Source organism: Tympanuchus pallidicinctus, unplaced genomic scaffold (assembly GCF_026119805.1).
Source record: "Tympanuchus pallidicinctus isolate F22 unplaced genomic scaffold, pur_lepc_1.0 scaffold21, whole genome shotgun sequence".
In the NCBI taxonomy this organism is placed as follows: domain Eukaryota; kingdom Metazoa; phylum Chordata; class Aves; order Galliformes; family Phasianidae; genus Tympanuchus; species Tympanuchus pallidicinctus.
Genome location: NW_026294733.1, coordinates 12488064 through 12507580, shown reverse-complemented (window position 1 = coordinate 12507580; position 19517 = coordinate 12488064). Strand labels below are relative to the sequence as shown.

General features: G+C 53.9%; 1 protein-coding gene across 1 annotated transcript in view; it reads right to left on the bottom strand.

Annotated features, from left to right (window-relative positions):
* PSD2 (pleckstrin and Sec7 domain containing 2) overlaps positions 1-10135 on the bottom strand; it is a 73319-nt gene extending 63184 nt beyond the window's left edge. The window contains exon 1 of the mRNA XM_052684499.1: positions 10023-10135. The gene's annotated coding sequence lies outside the window, so the exon portion shown is untranslated. The remainder of the gene's footprint in view (positions 1-10022) is intronic.
* Positions 10136-19517: the final 9382 nt, after the last annotated feature.

Sequence of the window (19517 nt, the reverse complement as noted above, 5' to 3'; positions counted from 1 at the left end):
CATCCCTTCCTTCAAGCGTGTCAACCGCACCACTCAGCTTGGTGTCACCAGCAAATGGCTAAGGGCGCACTCGATTCCGTCATCGCTGTCACTGATAAAGATGTCAGAGAGCACCAGTCCCAAGGCACAGCCCTGGGGGACGCCGCTTGTTACCGGTCTCCACCTGACACAGAGCCGTTGATGACCACCCTCTGTCTGCGGCCTTTGAACCAATTCCTTATCCATCCAGTGGTCCACCCATCAAATCCACATCCCTCCAATTTGGAGGTAAGGATGTGGTGGGGGACCGTGCCCAAGGCCTCACTCAAGTCCAGCTAGATGACATTGGTTGCCTTTCCCCTGTCCACCGACGCCATCACTCCAGCACAGCAGGCCACCGGAAGGTCAAGCATGACCTTCCCCTGGTAAGCTGTGCTGGCTGTCTCGGATCACACGCCCATTCCTCATGTTGATGAAGCATCCTCGTCCAGGAGGATCTGTTCCATGATCTTACCAGGCACAGAGGTGAGACCCACTGGCCTGCGGTTCCCAGGGTCCTCCTTGCTCCCTTTCTTGTCGATGGCAGCGACCTGACCCTTCCTCCAGTCATCTGGGACCTCACCTGACAGTCACGACTTTTCAAATATGATGGGGAGCGGCTCAGCAACCACCTCAGCCAGCTCCTTCAGAGCCCTGGGATGCAGCCGTCCGGCCCATAGACTTGTGCACATTCAGTCTCGTGAGTCCCACCTCAGCATCCCTCCAACAGGCAGTTTTCCAGCCGTGCCCAGCTCATGGCACTCACAGCACACGAGGACACTTCTGGGGGCTGTGCAGCCTTCTCAATTTTTTTTTCTACAAAAACACTGTAAATGTTTGCATGTCCCCAGGAATGATTTTGCTTCCACATCCTCCCACTGCTGTTTTTCCACAGCAGATGCCCTGTACTTCCAGCTGGGACTCACCAACTCTCGGTACCAGTCGCTGTGATGCAGCCAGATGGGAGGGGAGGCAGCTCTGTCCCCACTGGGTGCTGCAGAGGGCTCTGATACCCACAACAACCTGCAGCATTTATTTTCTCCTGGACATACATGCATATGAATGTATACACAGGCATGCTCACTTATAGTTCTTAACACTAGTAAAAATAATTTCCATTCACTGCTCTTTCCAGTTAGCCTTCCAGTTCTCTGCATCGCGTAACAGTTAATTCATAGCTTTTATTACCAAATCCTTGCTTTTTCTGTTGTTCTTTTTTTATTATAACTATTATTATTGCTGCTTTTGTCATCCTTAACAATGACAGACTGTTAGCTCAGAATATCTCTGATAACCGCAAAATCCTGTGCATGCTGGGGAGGAGACAGCCTCTATCAAAGTTCTCCTAACAACCCTTCTTTATCACAAATTATTCCGTTCTTTACCAACCATTTCTTGTTCTTAGCTTAGGAAAATTGACCACTCTTTAGTGCCTTGCATATGTCATCAATTCAGGATTTACATTAGGCTCATAACAAACACAACTAGGTCATTTAAGCAACCATTAATTTCAGTAATCAATTCACCTTTATCTGTTGGGCTGAGGTCTGATATAGAGTTATACCCATTCACCGCCACACTTTTGATAACAGAAAATTATCACCCATCACTTTTAGAAGCTCTGGGGCCACGCTATTGGCAGCAGAGCTGCAACTTCAGTGCCTGAGGCTGAAGAGCTGTTCTGCAAACATGGATTTTCTCTTGCTGTTTTTTGCTGTGTCTGAAGCTGTTTTTGTGATTCTGAAGCTGTTTTGTGTGTGCCCAGCCCGCTGGCAGGAGCTGGCAGGCTGTGACCCAAGCACGTGGCATCGATGTACACCACGACAGCACCATCCCCTTTCTACCAACTGGTGATGTTGGTCCAGTTACCGGTCGGCACCCTTAAGACACATGGAAGTTGTCAGTCTGAATCCAGCCTAGGAATTCTGGCTCTAATTTTCAAATATTTCAAATGGAGGAAGAAGGATTAAAAGCCAATTCTGGAATGATAAACTGGATTTACATTCTATTGTCTATGAGTTAAAGCTTGAAAACAGTGGGAAGGGACATGTAAGTGATCTGAGGTTCCACAAACACAGGAGCTGGGACCTGCTGGGAGAGACGGAGAGCAGAAGCGCCGAGGGTGTGGGGCTCCCACAGCCAGCAGAGTGCTGCACTGCACAAGGCTTACAGCCATGCAGGGGATCCTCCCTGCTCAGCACAGCCCTGCTTGCCGCGGCGGATCCAATAAGAAGGGCGCTGTGCGGAGCTGATGGGGAGACGACACACAGAACGACATGAGCTATGAGTGCCCTTAGGGCTGCTGGGGGTATAGCACTTATCTTGCTGAAATGATCACTGAAAGTGGGATGGGGAGCACGAAGCGACGTGGCTGAAGCCATCACAGATATTGAACGTCACCGCAGCGAGCGCAGCGGAAAGGGACAGAGAACAACTCATTGGGTGGCTGCAATGAGACCAGACCAAAATTATTCCTGATGAAGCAATTAGTTACAGCCTAATGCCTCGTCTCTTTTGAGCTGGGAGGCAGAAGAAGATAGTAATCTCCTCAAGTAGAGATGAAGAGCAGTTAACTTAAGAAAAAATCAGTTTTGCAATGAAGAACTACAGTTGCAACCTTCACTACTTCATTTTCTTTCCCCCTGTATAAAACTCTCCCTGTCAGCTCGTTGAGCTGATAAAATACATTTCATTAACAAAGAAACACTTTTACATTACATCTTTGTTCATTTTACTTCAAGATGTTCTGCTTAAGTTCTAGCGGTGCTGAATTTCGGGGAGGCACCAGGAAGGGACAATTCACTGCATGGGGCCTGGGAAGGAGGCTGAGACATGCCTGGAGGGCAGCTGCTGCCCCTCACTCACCAGCACAGCCATAGCTCCATCACTGACAGCAGTGAGGCCACAGACGCCCTGCCTCCATCCTCACACCGCCACAGCACATCCACTGCCCGGGGTATGGGAGCTGTGCTTCAGCAGCAGCTTATCACTCCTCAGGTCCACGTGGAGCAGGGAAGCAGGTAAGTAGTTCCCAGCCCGCTCTACCTTTTAACTCAATTTCCATTTCCTAAACCACCGCTGACGTCTATCTAAGTAATCATCATCTCCACAACCACCCTGAGTTTTAGCTTTTGCCGAGCATCACGCAGAAGATTTGGAGCTTTGGAAAGGATGCTGAGCTTAAGAAGCTGCCGATGCAGGCAGCTCTGGGTGCCTGTCGCATCCCTCCTTTGTGATGCACACACACACACTCACACATGCCGTGTGCATGTGCTCTCTCCCATGTCAGCCGCCGGAGCGAATATTCGCCGTCAGATCTTCCGAGCCGCAGCACATTTTTAATCAGTCAGATAATTCAATCATTCCGTTCAGACCTGCTCTGCGCTGCTGCCATTTTCAAGCATCAAAGCCTCCCCGTCAAAAACCGCGCGGGCTGGGGGCTGGGGGCTGGCTCAGAGCGTCGGCGGAAGGCAGAGGAAGAGCACTAACAGGATGGATTAAATGAACTTATTATGAATACTTCTGAAGCACCCGGCCAGCCATCCTCAGCGGAGAACAATGGCACAGCACCAGGGCAACTCGGGGATCCGCAGCGTTTGTCGTGTTTGTGCAAATCCAAGCTGGTGGGGCGTCGGCTCCTGTTCGAGATGCACAAGGCCAACAAATGGGATTTGGACGTCTGGATCTCATTAAAATTAATGGAAATTGGGTGTCCAGACCTACAGGCAGCTTTCAGAACCTTCGTGTCTATTTATAATTAATGTTCCCAACAGGGAGACTAAATATTTATACAACCGGTTGCGTTATATGCAAAATGGAAGAGGTGTCCACTGGTAAACCAGGGCACAAGAGAAGAGCAATCTCATGGGATGCCAGGTTCAGTCCTTGCTGTCTCCCATTAGGCCCAGTACTGGCAGATGTTCTCAGGGCACAACACGGCTAGTTTCAATGTGGCCCGATGGCGTCCCTGGGCTCTCCTCCTCTCCCTCCCCACAGCTCTGGCTCCCTCAAAGACCCTCACCAACTCATTTCACCTCTGCAAATGTCAGTTTCCAGTATGACAAATACATAATGCCACCGAATTTACCCAGTGTAGGAGTGTAGCAGAGCTTAATCCACAAACACTCCTCTGCCTTGGTCAAAGATGCTATAGATGGCAGATGTCAAGCAAGAGACTGACAGCAACTTGCCTCCAGGCGTTAGCGAAGCCATGGCTGGGTCTGTGCCACTGCATTTGTTCTTCAGCAGTGGAGTAATTCAGCGTACGATGCTGGTGGGCTGGATGCTGCATGCAGCTGGGGTCTTATGAGCTGCAGGGGGAAGACTGGCCACTTCTGCAGGGAAGTCCAAAGCAACCAAGCCCCATTTCTCCTGGCCTGTCTGTCCTGCACGGGAAACACCTCCTCATTTGAGCTGTACCTTAAATCCAAAGCAGTCCACTAATGGGATGGCCATGGAAGCTTGGGCCTTGGGTCCTACCCTGAGGACTTCCAGAGCTTGGCTTCAGTCAGCCACGTGGGGTGGGCCTGAAGATGGTGGTACTTCACAATGTTTTAATGGAGAACATTCGGAAGGTCCAACATCGAATAATTTTCAATTCATTTTTTCCATGACTCGCCCAAAGCCACTGGATACAGCAGCTCTGCTGACTCAAGCAATACAGAGACTCTGTCCATCTCCTCCCCAGGAATGCTCTAGCATCCTGAGGCTCCTCAAGCCCAGACAGATGTATTTCGTGGTGCCTGAGAGCTCACCTGGGATTCTTCGGCAGGTCCCCAACTTGTACGACACAGCTTCAGCATCACTGAAAGGCCAAAATGCTCAGCTGGAAGATAAGTAACCTGGTGTTGTGCGCAGGGTTAAATTCAGAAAGGTGTCCCTTGTACTTCTGGCCTCCAGCTTTTAGTTAGCTTCTCCTCTTCAACTTCTCTGCTACGCTGAAAATAACCATTAATGCCACCTTTCCATGTGACTTTGGATGCACTACGCAGACTGTCATTGGTTCTCCTGCCCATACATCACAGCACTGTAAGGGCTGTGATTTCTGCTGCAGCTGACTTAGCACAGGAACACAAAGCTCAGAAAATGAAACTGAACATGAGCTGCAGCCACATCACCTGAGCCTTGCAGACCACTGGTGGTGAAGGGCGAAAAAAATGCCTCATTCCTCTCTGACATCACGGCCAGTCTGCTGGACTGGATAGTTTCGTGGCTTTGTTTTCAATTAACATGATGGGCTTTGCAAGACACACATTCAGATTCAGGGCTTAAAGCTGTTGTCCTCAGACAAGACGTCAGAAGGACATCAAGGACACATGAAGAATAAAACAGCTTCATTTTCCTTGAGAATACCTTTCTGCTTATTCTTTAATTAAACAACAGCAGAAGGATCCCAAGGCGGAGGAGATTAGGAGATCTACATAATGTGAGGATGTAAACCTTTCCCACCGCCGCCAGCGTGGCAGCTGATGCTGGCAGAATCCGCTCCATTACTGAGCTCATCCCTACAACAAGCTTCTGAAAAGGGTCACGCTGATGCTCACTATTTAATTCCAGAAGTAATAACATACCCCGAATCACAGTAAACTTCCAACATTGTGAAAGACATACGGGGGATGGGCAGGGACTTCAAGAGCAGGTTGGAGAAGCCTCTGTGAGCAGTGCCTACGTAAAAGCTGGTCCTTCCCCACAGCACAGGCATTGGAGCTAAGCAATCTTTGAGATGCCTTCCAAACCAAACCATTCTGGGCTGCTGGGACTCTATGAGTTCAGGACTCGTCCCAGAGCCTATGCCAGCCCAGCAGGACTATCCCTTCTTGACACATGCATAGGCAAAAACTGAAGATCTCTGCTACTTTATCACATAGATCCACAGACAAGGTAAGCTTCTCCATCTAGAGAGCCCATGTGGTGCAAGGCTTGGCCTTGGAGGCTGGGAAGCATTGGCAGAATTCAGCCTTGGGATGATTGATGTCACTGCTGCCAAGAGGCCAGGCTGGAACCCATGGCCCAGGCACATCCTAAGCCCTGATGTGACCTCGTTCCCTGTGAGCACGGCTACGTGGCACCACGCTGGGAATACAATCATGCTCCCAAAGAGAGCTGCATGGATTGCTGTGCTGTCAAACTGCCCTAGATTGGAAGGAATAAACTCCTTTCTGAAGGGAGATAATTGCTCTATTTTAAAACTAAGTGGTTCAAGGAGAAAAATGCAGGCAAGAGGCCCTGATGCCTCTGAGCTTGGGACTGGAAACGGGTGTGCAGAGAGAAGCAATTTTGCTGGATGCTGAAGGTCCTGGACAGAACTCATGTACCAGAGCGATGGACCCAGAGCACCTGGGCTCAGCCCGTGATGCCAGCGCTGCTCCGAGGCCAGCACCAGAGTTCCCTCTAGGAACTGCAGCCATGCAGTGAGGAACGGCCTGACCTGCCCACGGGGAGCTCACGGGGAAGCTTCTGCAGGGAAACGAGCTGTCGCTTTGACAAACTGTCCCCCACAGCGAAGACCAACAAACTGGAGCAGACAACAACAGAGTCATTAATAAGGCCAACTTCTGGCATCTTCCTGGATCCCCCACCACCGCGATTAGTGACTTCACCGGGCAAGCACAGAAGAGGCTTCTTCGGCAGTTTTGTCTTCGCTGTTTAAAATTCAATAGCTCCACTTTCTAAGTGGGTGGAAAAGAAACAGTTTTTGTGATTTAAGAGCCCACCCTCCTCGTCCCCATTTGCATGGAGGAAGCCCTCTGCTCTGAACTTGGCACACACTCCTCTGGCCTGTGGTGGAGGGACACCAAGAGGTTTGAAGGATGTGTCAGCTGCTTCCTAGCCTTGCTGGACAGGCACTTTCCTTGGCATAGGCAGTTTGCATGTCTCTTGTAGGAAGTCAGGGAGAAGTGTCACACTCAGTTATGGTGCTCCATCAGCACGGCCACCAGGGATGCATCCCCAAGGTGGGCACCCTCAGGGCTGTCTCTGCATCCCCTCCTCCAGGCACAGAGCAAGCAGAAAGCTCTGCCTGCAGGACTGCCTACATAAAGAGAAATCCTGCACGTGGAAACTGCAAACAAGGGCACGGCGTGCCTTCGGGCAGCACTTCAAGGCAGCAGAACACCCATTTTTTGGGACCCTGTGACCTGGAAAGGATGGCAGAAACACTCAGCTGGCCCCTCACACAGGAGACAGATTTATTTGCATACATTTTTGCTTCAAAAGGTGTCCAACCTTCCATTTGAGAGGAGCATGCCACAATTCCGCTTACCAATCCCTTCTGCCAGCCGTCCCCTCCCTCCCTGTGGCACAGCCTCTCCACCCAGCTCCCACCACAGCCACCATCACATGGGTCTTATCTCAGCCACACATAACCTCAGTCCTTTGTCAAGACCGGGCTTAGAGAGTTCCCTGAAGTTAACGAAGCAGGTCCATCCCCTCATTAACTCACGGCCTGTCTCCTCTGATTAGGTTGTGCTGACTCTGCTCGCACACCACGCTTGCTGCTCTAGATGCAGGGACACTGGGGTATTTCCAGCTGGGACACAGACAAAGGAAGGAGATAACAGAGCCTTAGCTACCACCGGAGCAATTCGGGACAAATAATTAGAGGCTTTCATGCCTAATTGGATCTGTACTGTCAACCCGGGACAGGAGATGCCTTAACCCTCACTGACTGCCTGAGATTATTTGGTAGGCCATAAATAAACCACAGACATGGTCCAAAGCTCATCAGCACTCAGCTTCCACCCTGGATGCTCACCCCTTCCTCGCAGCCCTGCTGCAGTACCACTGTCTTGCAAGGGAGCTCAGCTCCATGGTCTTTTTTCATGACTGCACCTTTTCAGCCCTTCCAGGACACATGGGGTGCTCAGAGACCCATCGCAGCACAGACTTCATTGTGTCATTGGTAGCATGAGCAAGAATCTACAGGTTTTAACTTCAAGCAAAACAAGTGGTGAGGAAGAGCCAGATATTGACAGATCAGTATTAGTAGGGGCTTGCACACCAAAGACAAGCTATTTCCAGAGCAAGGCTTGTGAGATGTGAGGTCATTCCCTGCAGCGTCTAGGCTTCAACCTGCCTTCAGTTTCCAGTTACAGGCCAAGGCTCCAGCCTCACTTGTGGCCCTGCAAGTCCTTCTTTCCTTCCCAGCTCTCATGGTTCTTCCAAATCCTGGGAGCACAGCCCACTTGAAGACTAGGCATGCAAACAAGAAAAACCAGTACCACACAATGGTCAGAGGACACTCAGACCCTGAGAGCAAACTGGAAGCACGAACCCTCCGAGGTCCTCCAGCACTTAATGCAGAAGGCAGGCACGGACACCCAGCGTGCAGGAACCTCTCACGCCAGCAAGCAGGCTGACTGCTGTGCAAGGCCAGACGTGCCTCCCCAGGACACAGACCAAAGGAGAACCTCACGCGCTGCTCAGGATCGTGACCTGCAGATCTTCTACCAGGCGCAGGACACACAGAAAGGCAAAGTCACGGCAAAGGACGGTCCAACACTCTGGGCCAGGCAAAAATAGATTAACCTACTTGAAAGTAGGACAACATCGCTAAAGAGTAGGACATCTGGTCACCACAGCAGGAGCAAGCACAGAGGAGAGCAGGCATGAAGCATCCTCAAGGCTGCAGCTGGGACAGGCGTTCCCCGAGAAGAGCGGCTCTCCCTCTCCTGGGACAGCCCTCACACTGTGCCCAAGCCTCCCCACCTCTGCTTCATGAGCCCCAGTGCCTTGCCCAGCCACGTTCCCAGCCCACCAGCAGGGCACTGTTCAGAGGACACGGCCAAGGACCGTCAGCACTGCACCTGTGTTAGCATCTTCAAAGGCTCTGCAACCCAGCACCAGTCAGCAGGCTGTGGCTGCACCAGGCGTGATGGCTCTCTAAAGAAGAAACAAGAAGGAAAAGGCCACAGATAGCAGACACATCAAAGGGGCCTGGCTGCATTTTGCAGAGGAGTTAATGCCACACTGCTGACCGGCTGCTCCAGGGCCGGGCTTTGTGTTGCCCTTGGCAGAACAGACAGTTTTTTTGGCTTAGGATCTCGTGCTGGAACGGAAACCCAGAGCACCAGGTCTCAGGACAGAGTTCAAAACACTGTTCCCTGATTGTTGCTGCTCAAAGGAGGCGGCAGGAAACCATCCAGGCTTGCAGGGAATTTCCTTTGCAGAAAAGTGTGAACTTGTCAGAGCTGGGCTCTCACTGCCAGGTGCGGTGCGTTCCTTTCAACTCAGGCCAAAAGTGGCCTGGGACCACCAGCCATGGGTGGGCCACATCCAGCTGGGGGGACCACAGCACCCTCCCCCCCTGTGCAGCCAGGGGTATGAGACCTGCCGGGCCCCCACCTCCAGCGCAGGGGTACCTGAGCCCATCACGCTGCCAATCCCAGCTGCCCAGAGGGCTGCAGGTGCCCCATCCTTGGAGGTGCCCGAGGCCACGGGTAGGACCCCGAGCAACCACAGCTCAGTGAGGGCAACCTCACTTTATTTTAGCAAATATATATAAAAAAGCGATATATAAAAACATTCGAAAAGCAACCAAGCTTATCGAATGTTCAGATATCCCGGGACTCGCCTTCCATCGCCTTCCATCACCTGCCAGCGAAGAAGTGAAAGCAGACGCAGAGCTCCGACCGGGAGCGTGCCCGGTCCCACGAGCGAGCCCAGCGCCGCTCCCGCGAGTACCACCCGCAGGGGCCGGCAGCGCGGTGCAGGGAGCCGGGCACGAGAACAGCTCCGCACGGCAACCCGGGCTCTGACAGCGCCGCCAGCTGGGACGCCTGGCGAGGCCCGAAAGCATCACGGGCGAACACGCCCCGGGGCAGCAGCTCCGGGCTCCGGCTCCGAGGACAGCAGCGGCTCGCTGAGACCGCGCCTCGTGCTCACCAACCCGTCCTGGGCCGCGGCCGGACGGAGCTGCGAGGGGCGGTTCGGGGCACGCCGCCCCCCGCTCCTTCGACTCCGCGCCGCCCGCCGCGAGCTCCGTTGTCCCGGCGCCGCGCACTCACCCCGCCGCCACGTCCGCGCCTCCCGTGGGGCGCCGCGCCCCTCCGCGCCATCGGGCGCCGCTCCGCGAGTCCCGGCCCCGCCGCTGCCCGTACGGATCGCCCGCCGCCGCCGCCGCACTTTGGCGCCCCCTGGCGGCCGCTCTGCGCCCCGCGCCCGCTGCCACGGGCAGGCAGAGAGCGGCGGGCAGGGACGGCGGGGACGGCGGCCGCGGCGCAGAGGCGGCCTCTCAGCTCCGGTGCGGCCGCGCCGCACGGCCCCGACGCCAGCGGCAGAGCTCGCAGCGTGGCTGCACCCGGTGACGAATCTGCCGCAATCCTGTGCTCATCCTCACAGTTCGCATGAGGCGCGGAAGTGCAAGCGCTCCTCAGAGCCCTGCCGGTCGTAGGACAGTGTTAGTGCAGCCCCGAGGTGCTGCTGCTTTTCGGAGGCACCCGAGCTCTGCAAGCTGCCCTCGGAGCACACCGCCTGGACACTGAGTCATAGCGTCATTAGGGTTGGAAAAGACCTCTGAGATCGCCGAGGCCAACCCCACGCACCCACCATGCCCTCTGACCGTCCCTTGGAACACCTCCAGGGTCGGTGCCTCCACCACCTCCTTGGCAGCCCATGCCAATGCGTTATCACTCTTTTAGAGAAGAAATGTTTCCTAATATCCAACCTGAACCTCCCAACACAACACCTCACCATCTCTGTTACCTGGGAGCAGAGGCTGGACTCCTCCTTGTCATTACCTCCTATCAAGGAGTTGCAGAGAGAGATGAGCCCCCCCCTGCACCTCCTCTGCTCCAGACTGAACAGCCCCTGTTCCCTGCTGCTCCCCATAGGAGTGGTGCTCCAGACCCCTCACAGCTCTGTGCCCTTCTGTGGGCGCACTCCAGGGTCTCAAAACATGGGGCAGTGGTCACTGATTTGGCCCCATGCATACCTCCTATTCTCCCCCCTTGCATCCCTCCCATCCCAGGGCCGGGTAACAAAGAGGTGGGGGCACGCAGCCCCCTCCCCGCAGGCAGCAGCTGCCCTCTGCCCTGCGCACAGCCCCACGCACGCACGGAGCAGCCGCGTGCGCAGCATCTGCCTCCCGGGCACCACGTTGCTAAGAGACGGGGTCCGTTGGGAGCCGAGAGCCCGCACGTCGCAGGAGTGATGGAGCTGCTGGGGAGCGAGGGACGGCGGGGGGGTCACACGCAGGGCTGCGGAGAGACACCCCCAGCCTTCACGTGGGCGGCTCTGAAGCGGGGAGATGGGGGTCGAGAGCGGCAGCAAGAGTTCAGCATCAGCGAGATGGGTTTAATCTCGAGAGAAGTCTCGGGTAGGGGGGTCGGGTCAGAAGGATCGCGCTGACGCAAGGCGTTTCTGTTCGCAGCCCGCTCCCCCTTCCAGGGCACGGGGGGAGGCTGCGCTCAGCGGGGCAGCAGCCGGCAGCCGGCATGCGTGAGCTGCGGGGGGGCAGGACGGGGAGGGGGGGAGCCGGGTGCTGCTGGGGTGTTGGCAATGGGGTGAGAAACAGCCCTGCTCTCTGCAAGGACCCACCTTCCTCTTCCTCCCCACGCGTCTCTTGCAGGAGCTTGGTGGAAGGGACCGTCCCCAACACCTTGTCATCTGATGAAAGTACTTGAAGCAGAGAATCAAATCACAAGAGAAGGGTTTCCCGCTCACTGAACCTTGAGCTGAAATCAGACTGTCCCCATTCTCTTCCATCCATCCTCTACCTTGATTTCTGATGTGGCCATTAGTGGTAATTTAAACTACAGACTGGCACAAGTCACCCAGAGAGGCGGCGGCGCCCCGTCCCTGCAGGCAGCCAAGGTCTGGCTGGATGGGCTGTGAGCACTGCTGGGCTGCGGGTGTCCCTGTGCTGTGCAGGGGATGAACTGCATGGCCTTTGGGGGGTCCCTTCCAACACAAACGGTTCTGTGGTTCTATGACTCCTTTAACATCAGGCTGCCTTGGTGTGTGACCATGCAAATAAAAACTTCTGTCTGCTGCACATGCAGGTCTTCCCAGTTGATCCTTCCCTCCTCGTGCTCCTTCTTCCTTTGTGTTCCACCACACAGGCCCTGTTTTCCTTTCTCTGGGTACCCTCTTCCCTGACCTATTGCCATCAGAAGAATTCAGCAGAGCTCCTGGAAGGGCAGGACTCCTTATTCACAGAAGTCATGTTGAATTTGAGGTCCAGGTAGATTAACTGTTAGGTTTAAAAGTTTCTCCAAAATTTGTGGGATCTATGAGGGACAAAGGCTTGTAAACTGAAGACAACCAGATCGCCACAGGAGCAAGGCTTTTGCTTTTCCCAGTCTGATGGCTATGAGCACGAGCTCTCACTGTACCTCAGAAACCTTTCTGCAGCCATGCCCATCCCAGTGCCTGTGACCTGGCTTTTCCGTATGCCATATCTCCTGCTGGGACACCTGGATGCTCTCTGGCACACCTGGATGCTGATGGCTCCCTTTGGAGAAGTGCAGCTGGACACAAAGAGCTACTCCTGGCCGGACAGGTGGGATGCTCCATCCCCAGCTTGCACTGTGTGAAGAGTGTGCCCAGCTGTCCCCATCATCCCCAGTCTCATCAGAAGCCGGGTATCCCAACACAGACATTTGGAAAAGGGAACTTAATTCTCCTGAGAAAATTCCTTCCCTCTTCTCGGCATACAGCAAACTGCTCTTTGATGACTCTCAGTTACTGCCAGATAACTCTGTTCTTTGGTTCCCTCCCTCTCTGTCTTGACTCTAAGTATATGGCAAGCAGGGCCATTTGCCAATGTTTGTGTCTCGACAAACAGTCTGTCAGCATTTTAGTGTATGGCTTCAGCTGGGATCAGCTATGTGTTCTCTCCCCATTAAATGGCAGAGCTGTGTGCAAACACCCTGGCATTAAACCATCTGGGGCATGCTCGGGGCCAACTGCAGATCTTCCAGGAGCACGGCAGGAGCCCTCTCGCTTCAAGGCAGCGGGCGATGCAGGGCTGCTGCTCCGGTGTCACTGCCTGCATTAGGTACCAGCCCCCATCCTGCCCCGGGGGCCTCTGCCACGTCGGGGTCTCACTAGGACCTGGTCCCCTTTGCACCCAGAAATCTCCACCTGACTCAAGCCAGGTCCTGCCTTACTCTGGCATGAGTGAGCTGCTGCAGGTGGCGCTCCTTCATACAGCAGAGGCCATGGAAACAACTGCTTGCTGATAGCACACAGCCCCATCCCTTGGTAGGAAGCTGCCAGTGACTTCACTGGTGAGACCTTCAGATGTTGTTCAGACTGAAAGGCTCTGGAAAGAGTTTACGTCTCAGAGAGCAGTGATTCGGATAACTGTAACTTCAGCATTGACTTTTGCAATGTATTCTGTCCCTAGCAGTCTGCACCAACAGCAGAAGCTGGCTTTTTGCCCAGGTCACGTTCTGACATGTTATAGCTATTACAGGAGAAAAGCAAACTGGAAGAATAGGTAAGTGGGGATGTGTGTATCCCACCTGCCATTGGCTGGAGCCAAGGCCTTCTGAGTTAGTCCAATGCAGGCAAAGTGCCTCCATAGTTGAATTCATCATCGTTAAGCTGTTAACATATTCCTCTGACTTTCCTACTGCACCAGTTCCACATGCTGCTCTGGGAAGAATTTTGAGTGGTGTCATGGTGGTCACCTCTGAGAAGGTTTCCACATTCCTCTGGGACCTTGGGAAGAGATGTCTGTGCATCTCTGTACAACACCGTGCACAGCAAGGCACTGACTGTGTGGACACAACAAAATGTAGACTGAGGATTTCTGGCAGAGCAGCTGTGCTATCACGGCCTCCCCAGCTGTGCTCAGCAGGGAGCAAGAGGGACAGTGGAGCAAATGATGGTCAGGGCACCGTGCAAGCAAGACTGATGCCCACAGATTGCATTATACTTTACCTGGTGAGCCTGCAGGTGATGCTGCCTGAAAGCTGATGTGACCCAAACTGGGTCTGCAGTGGCTGGGCTGAGCTGTGGAGTGGTGGATCACGTGGGCCTCACAGAAAGCAAGGCATCCCCCTGCCCAGGTTTTATCTGGATGGTTTTGTTATTAGCGCGTTCATATGCAAGCTCAGTTTCTTTCCAAAATAACATACGAATATTTCCTGGTGTATGAGGATAGAGCAATCAGCGCCACAAAGGTGGGCCATCAAGAACTGCAGATGACAACCACGGAACTGATCAAAGGTGGGGTTACAGCAATTACTTCACATATCTGCCATGTTGTGCCAATGATTGTCATTAAGCTACAGCAGAAAGCAGCAAAACAAGTAAAAACTGAGCCAGAGCAAAGATAGCAGCTGTGGCAGGTGCTCCAACCCAGAAGTCTGACGTGCTTGAAGTCCTCCAGCTCACGTGCTGGGTGTACCCGCAGGGTATAGCTGAGCAATGGATGCATGGGTTCCCAGTCTGGTGCTGGGGGATGTGGGGTAGAAGCAGCTCTGGAGCACACACGTGACATCCAGAACGCGCCCCACGGCTGTGCTCTGGGCTGCATCAGCTCTCAGCAGCACACAGAAGCTGCACCTTCACACTGGGCTTTTGTTGACGTGATGGTTCGATGCCAGCTGTGCTCCAGAGGGAGTGAGCCCACAGGTGTGATGTGCACACAGCCAAGGCATTTTCCACCAGGGTGCCCCAGTACAGGGAGTAAGAGTGGGAACGGGGTCTGCGGGGGGAGAGGAGCTGCACGGGGATAAATCAGTTTGGGATTAGAAGGTGGCACTGGCAGCCTGCCATGTGACAGCCAGGCGTGCGCAGCCAGAACCCCAGCTGTCAGCCTGGTGGCAGCAATTAAATGAGGTATCGATTGAGGAATTGTTGTCTGCAGGGTTTAAAGATAAGATCGATGGAGACCAAAAGGTTTAGGCTCCGTTTACTAATTAGCCGAGCACTCTTGGGAGAGAAACCTTCGGAAATGCAGAGAGCTGAGCTGAAGCAGAGCAGCACCGCCGATGTGCTGGGGTCAGCCAGCCCTTCTGGTGGCCACTCCTCACTGCCCCAGTTCGTGGCCGTGAGGGTGATGGCACCGGGAGGCTCATGGCAAGGAGTGAAAGCTGGGCTGCGCCCAGCTGCCTTCCTCCATGGGCAGGGAGAGGGAGCAACCCGTCTGTGTGCAGGGAGGAGTAAATCGAGAGGAGAGCTGCTTCCTTTGCATTGCAAATTCTTTGAGGGTGAATTGATCCATTCCAGAGGCTCTGGCATTAGCTGCAGCCTGAACACATTTCTCTTCCCCGTGCTCCCTGTGCAGCAAGCACAGAGACACAAAGGAGACGAATGTGGTACAGGCCATTTCTTTTTGTGGCTTACATGCTGACTTTGCCTGTGCTTTCTGGGGCTAAAACAGGGGAGAATGAGACAACGGCTGTATGCCCTCTGTGTTTTGCTCCCTCACTGCCAAATGATGTACAGGACATGGTCAGATGGGGACAGGCGAGTGATGGCCTTGCTTGGATGTGGTTTGGGCAGCCTTTGGGCTGGCTGCTGCTGCGGGAGGGGCAGTCTGTGGCTCCAGAAATGGCTTTGCTTCTCAACCCACCGAGGATCCGGGCCAACTCGTGCCTCCCCAGGGATGTCTCAGTGTCAGGCTGCTGCAGCAAGAGGCATTGATGCGGCTCCCCCCTCCCCCCCCCCCATGCCAGCAGGAACATTCCTCTTTTTATCCCAGATCCTGAGAAGGATTCCAGCCCAGCAAACACGGTCAGCAGCCGTCGCGCCACATCCTGTGACCCGCGGTCAGCCCGGGGCAGAGCTTCGTGCCCACCACGGCCCTGGGTCAGGAAGTGCTACAGGCACATTCCCACCATGTGACAGAGCTCTGCTGGCCACATGACTGACTGCAGGCCCTGGGGAAAAAGCCACCAGCTTGCATGCCCTGCACAGCTCAGCTGTGCCGGTGCCTCTCATGGCACAGTATGAAGGAGTGGGGTGTGCAGCACCACAGATGGGTGCAGAGCATCCTGCCCAAAGCTGGTCCTTGGCTGGAGCTGCACTCCCTGCTGAGCCCACTGGGAAACGCAGTGACACAGGCTGGAGTGGTGCTGGAGCAGGCTGAGGGTCCGTGGCCACCAGGAGAGTGAATGTGCTGGCAAGGATGAAAGAGTGAGACAGAAGAGAAAGCAGAGATGAAGGGCACTGTGACACCAGGGAGCTGTTTCAGGGCATCCCATGCTTTGCAGCAGGGCTGTGAAGATTTATAGCTTTGTTTTCAGGGTCTGGAGGAGGCTTCCAGCCATTTGGAATTTAGGAGGCAGTGTCCCTTGCCTTTCCTCCTGCTCTGTATTGTAAGGCTGCAAGCCCCATGCTGAACCAGACACGCACCTTTGTTCTCTGCATACAGCTCCTGTGCCTGAGATAGCACATCTGATCCTAGTGGTCTTTTCCAACCCTAATAGTTCCGTGATTCTATTCTATGATTCTGTCTCAGGTACTGCATCTCTGCCTGTACAGGACAGAACTGACCAGGGTCTCAGGGACCATTGTTTTCCTGCCACTCTGGTACAGCCCTGTGCCACCACATTGTCCAGAAGCTGTGAATTCAACAAGCTACAAGAGATGTGGACCTCTGTGGGGGAACTGGCCTGGGGCTGCCAGTGCCAGAACATTCTTAGCATGTGGATTTAGCTTTCCTTATTCTTGCTCAGCAGACAGACTGGCCACCCCTGCCCACACTAAGAGAGAGCATGGCTCTGCACATGGCAGCGGAGGTACAGTACTTTCTTAGGCCTCCTCAGGTGCACAATCTCAGTATGGTCAGTTACTCTTTAGCAGAGACCTGCATGTCAACAGACAGATATAAAAAATCCCAGCAGCATGCAGGAAGTTTCTCATGAGTTTGCTGGAGAGGTTGCAAAACCACGCAAGCTGACCGACTGGTCTCCCAGATTGCTTTCCTTCCTGCACCTGCCTCTGCCAGGACTAGGATGGCAGGTAGCTGCTGATGGCTGCCCCAGTGGCACTCTGACCCCATCGTCAGTTCTGGGGGCTCCATAGGCATCTCCCAGGCCTGCTGGGTGTGATAAGGCACGCAGAGAGCCTGCCAAGAGAGGTGCAGGTAAGGACAAATCCACCTGCAGTGAGATGGAAAAGGTTGCAGAGAACAAAATAGGCCTCCTAGCAAATGCGGTGGGTCCCCTCCATATTCAGACACCCCAGCTAGTCTGAATTTGAGGAGTCCAGGTGGCAATATTTGCTTTCCACCCGAGATCTTCTCTTATCAGTCTGTGGTTTAAAGCCAAGCCTATTTGCAGTAAGCAGCCAGGATGTTCCTAGGGAATTGGTGCTGCTCACTGCCGGGTGAGCCTGACCTACACAGACCCTCAGGATCCATGGGGACATTTATTTCCTATTTGTCCACCTTGACTGAAAAAAAGTAGGTCTGTGTAAGTCAGGGTGTAGCAGTTTGCCAAGAGTCTGTCCACATGCAAGAATATTTGACTGCTGCAAGGTGAGCAGAAGCAGATCAGGTCTGGAAGCTGGTGAGAGGTGAGATCACACTGCACAGAGTGTGACCTCATCTCCAGACAGAGGAGCAGAACTGACCCATCCCAAGATGGGCAGCGGAGGTACAGTACTTTCTTAGGCCTCCTCAGGTGCACAATCTCAGTATGATCAGTTACTCTTTAGCAGAGACCTGCATGTCAAACAGACAGATTAAAAAAAATCCCAGCAGCATGCAGGAAGTTCCTCATCTAAGCATAAGTCAGAAGAAACCTCCATCTTTAAGGCTCAAGGAGAACTCATCACTGCATACAGAGTTACCTACAGGGAGGGTATAAAGAGAACGGAGCCAGGCTCTTCTCAGCATGCACAGTGCCAGGACAGGAGCAATGGGGATAAACTGGAACACAGGAGGTTCCCTCTGACCATCAGGAAATGCTTCTGCGTTGTGCAGGTGACAGAGCATTGTCACAGAGATCAGAGAAGTCAGTGGGTCTTTATCCATGGAGATGGTCAAAAGCCACCTGGATGTGGCCCTGGACACCTGTCTCCACTTTAGCCGAGGTTGGAGCAGATGGACTCAGAGGTCCCTTCCAGCCTCAACCAGTCTGTGATTCTGTGATCTTGCTGGAGGTTGCATTTCCCGTCCCTCGTTCCTCCCTTCAAGCCAAAGCCATGGTTTCCTGTAGCTCCATTCTCTTCACTCGCCCATCAGGGCGGCTGTCACGAACCCCAAGCCGATCTCCATCCATTCCTGCCTGTGAGGGGCAGGCAGCCACCCTTCATTGTTTCCCTGCAGCCCCAGGAAGCAGTGGGCTCAGCATGTAGGCAGAGCTATCACATCCAGGAAGCTTCACCAGCCGCCTCCGTGCCGGGGGAACTCTGCAGCCCCTCCAGCACTGACGTGGCCACAGGCAAGGACGTGCAGGCAGACTGCACATCCCATGCCGAGCTGTTCCTGCTGCCCAGACTTCCTCAGATCTAGGTCACTGCCTGTCCCCTTGCCATCGTCAGAAGTAGGGAATAACTCACTGCCTTCGTTTATGTCATTACACTGGAGGTATTTATAGTGTGTGATCAGTGCCCTTAAAGAATTCCCTCTCCTGAACTCCACAGATTGCACTGTCTCAGTGTGCTCTCCCTGCCTGGGCTGATGGCTGCGTTGTGTTTGCTGACCTCTTGCATTTTGTTAGATGACTTCCATCCATAGACTTCAGGGCAAGAGCTCTCTCCATTTCACCCCAGATGCTCCACTGTGTTCCATGTCTTTGAAGGCAGTCTGATCCTCAGGTACAGGCACATGGCAGGGATGTGTGACTGCAAGTTCAGCTCTCTGCTTGCTGGTCATTAAATTGTTCTGTCTCCTGGCACATCCCACACAGAGGAGAGGCTCATCCAGAACAGGGGGACACGTTTCTCTTCAGAGCAAGGACAGCTGAAGCATGTGGTGAAGTGGCAGTGCAGACATCCAAACTCTGGATAGGCCAACACAACTCCAGCTGTGCTCCTACAGATTTTGGGGACAGGATGGATCTAAGCTGCTGCTTGGATTAGCACGAGGGTGGATGTCTCCTGGCAGTTTCTGGTTTGGGCCGTGTTACTGTGCATGGGCGCTGTGAGCTTCCAGTAGGAACCACTCATCCCTTGTGCCCATGGTGGAACCCGCTCAGAACCAAGGCAGGAGTATATATGCTACCCCAGCCACCCGGGGCTGCCACCAGTCTTGATCCAGAGGAATCACACAGTACCTCTAAGCCATTTCCCTGGCTCAGAAAATGCCACTGCAGTGCAAAGTGCCTCTTTCAAAGAAGGCTGTGCCCAGTCCTGCCTCCGCTGCCCGGAGTTAAGCATGCCTGAGGTCCAGGTGTCTCCTTGGTCTGTGCCAGTTGTCGGCATTATGCCCGTTTTTCTCAGTGATGCAATTAGCTCCCATCAGCTGTATTAAGTTTTCCTTTTCCTGTGTTTTTGGCTCTTCACATGCCCATCTCCCTTGGGAAGGAGTCCCAGGGACTTGGCTTGCAGAGCCAGCTCGGTGTTAGTGCTGTCACGCTCAGAGCTGCTCAGGGTCACCT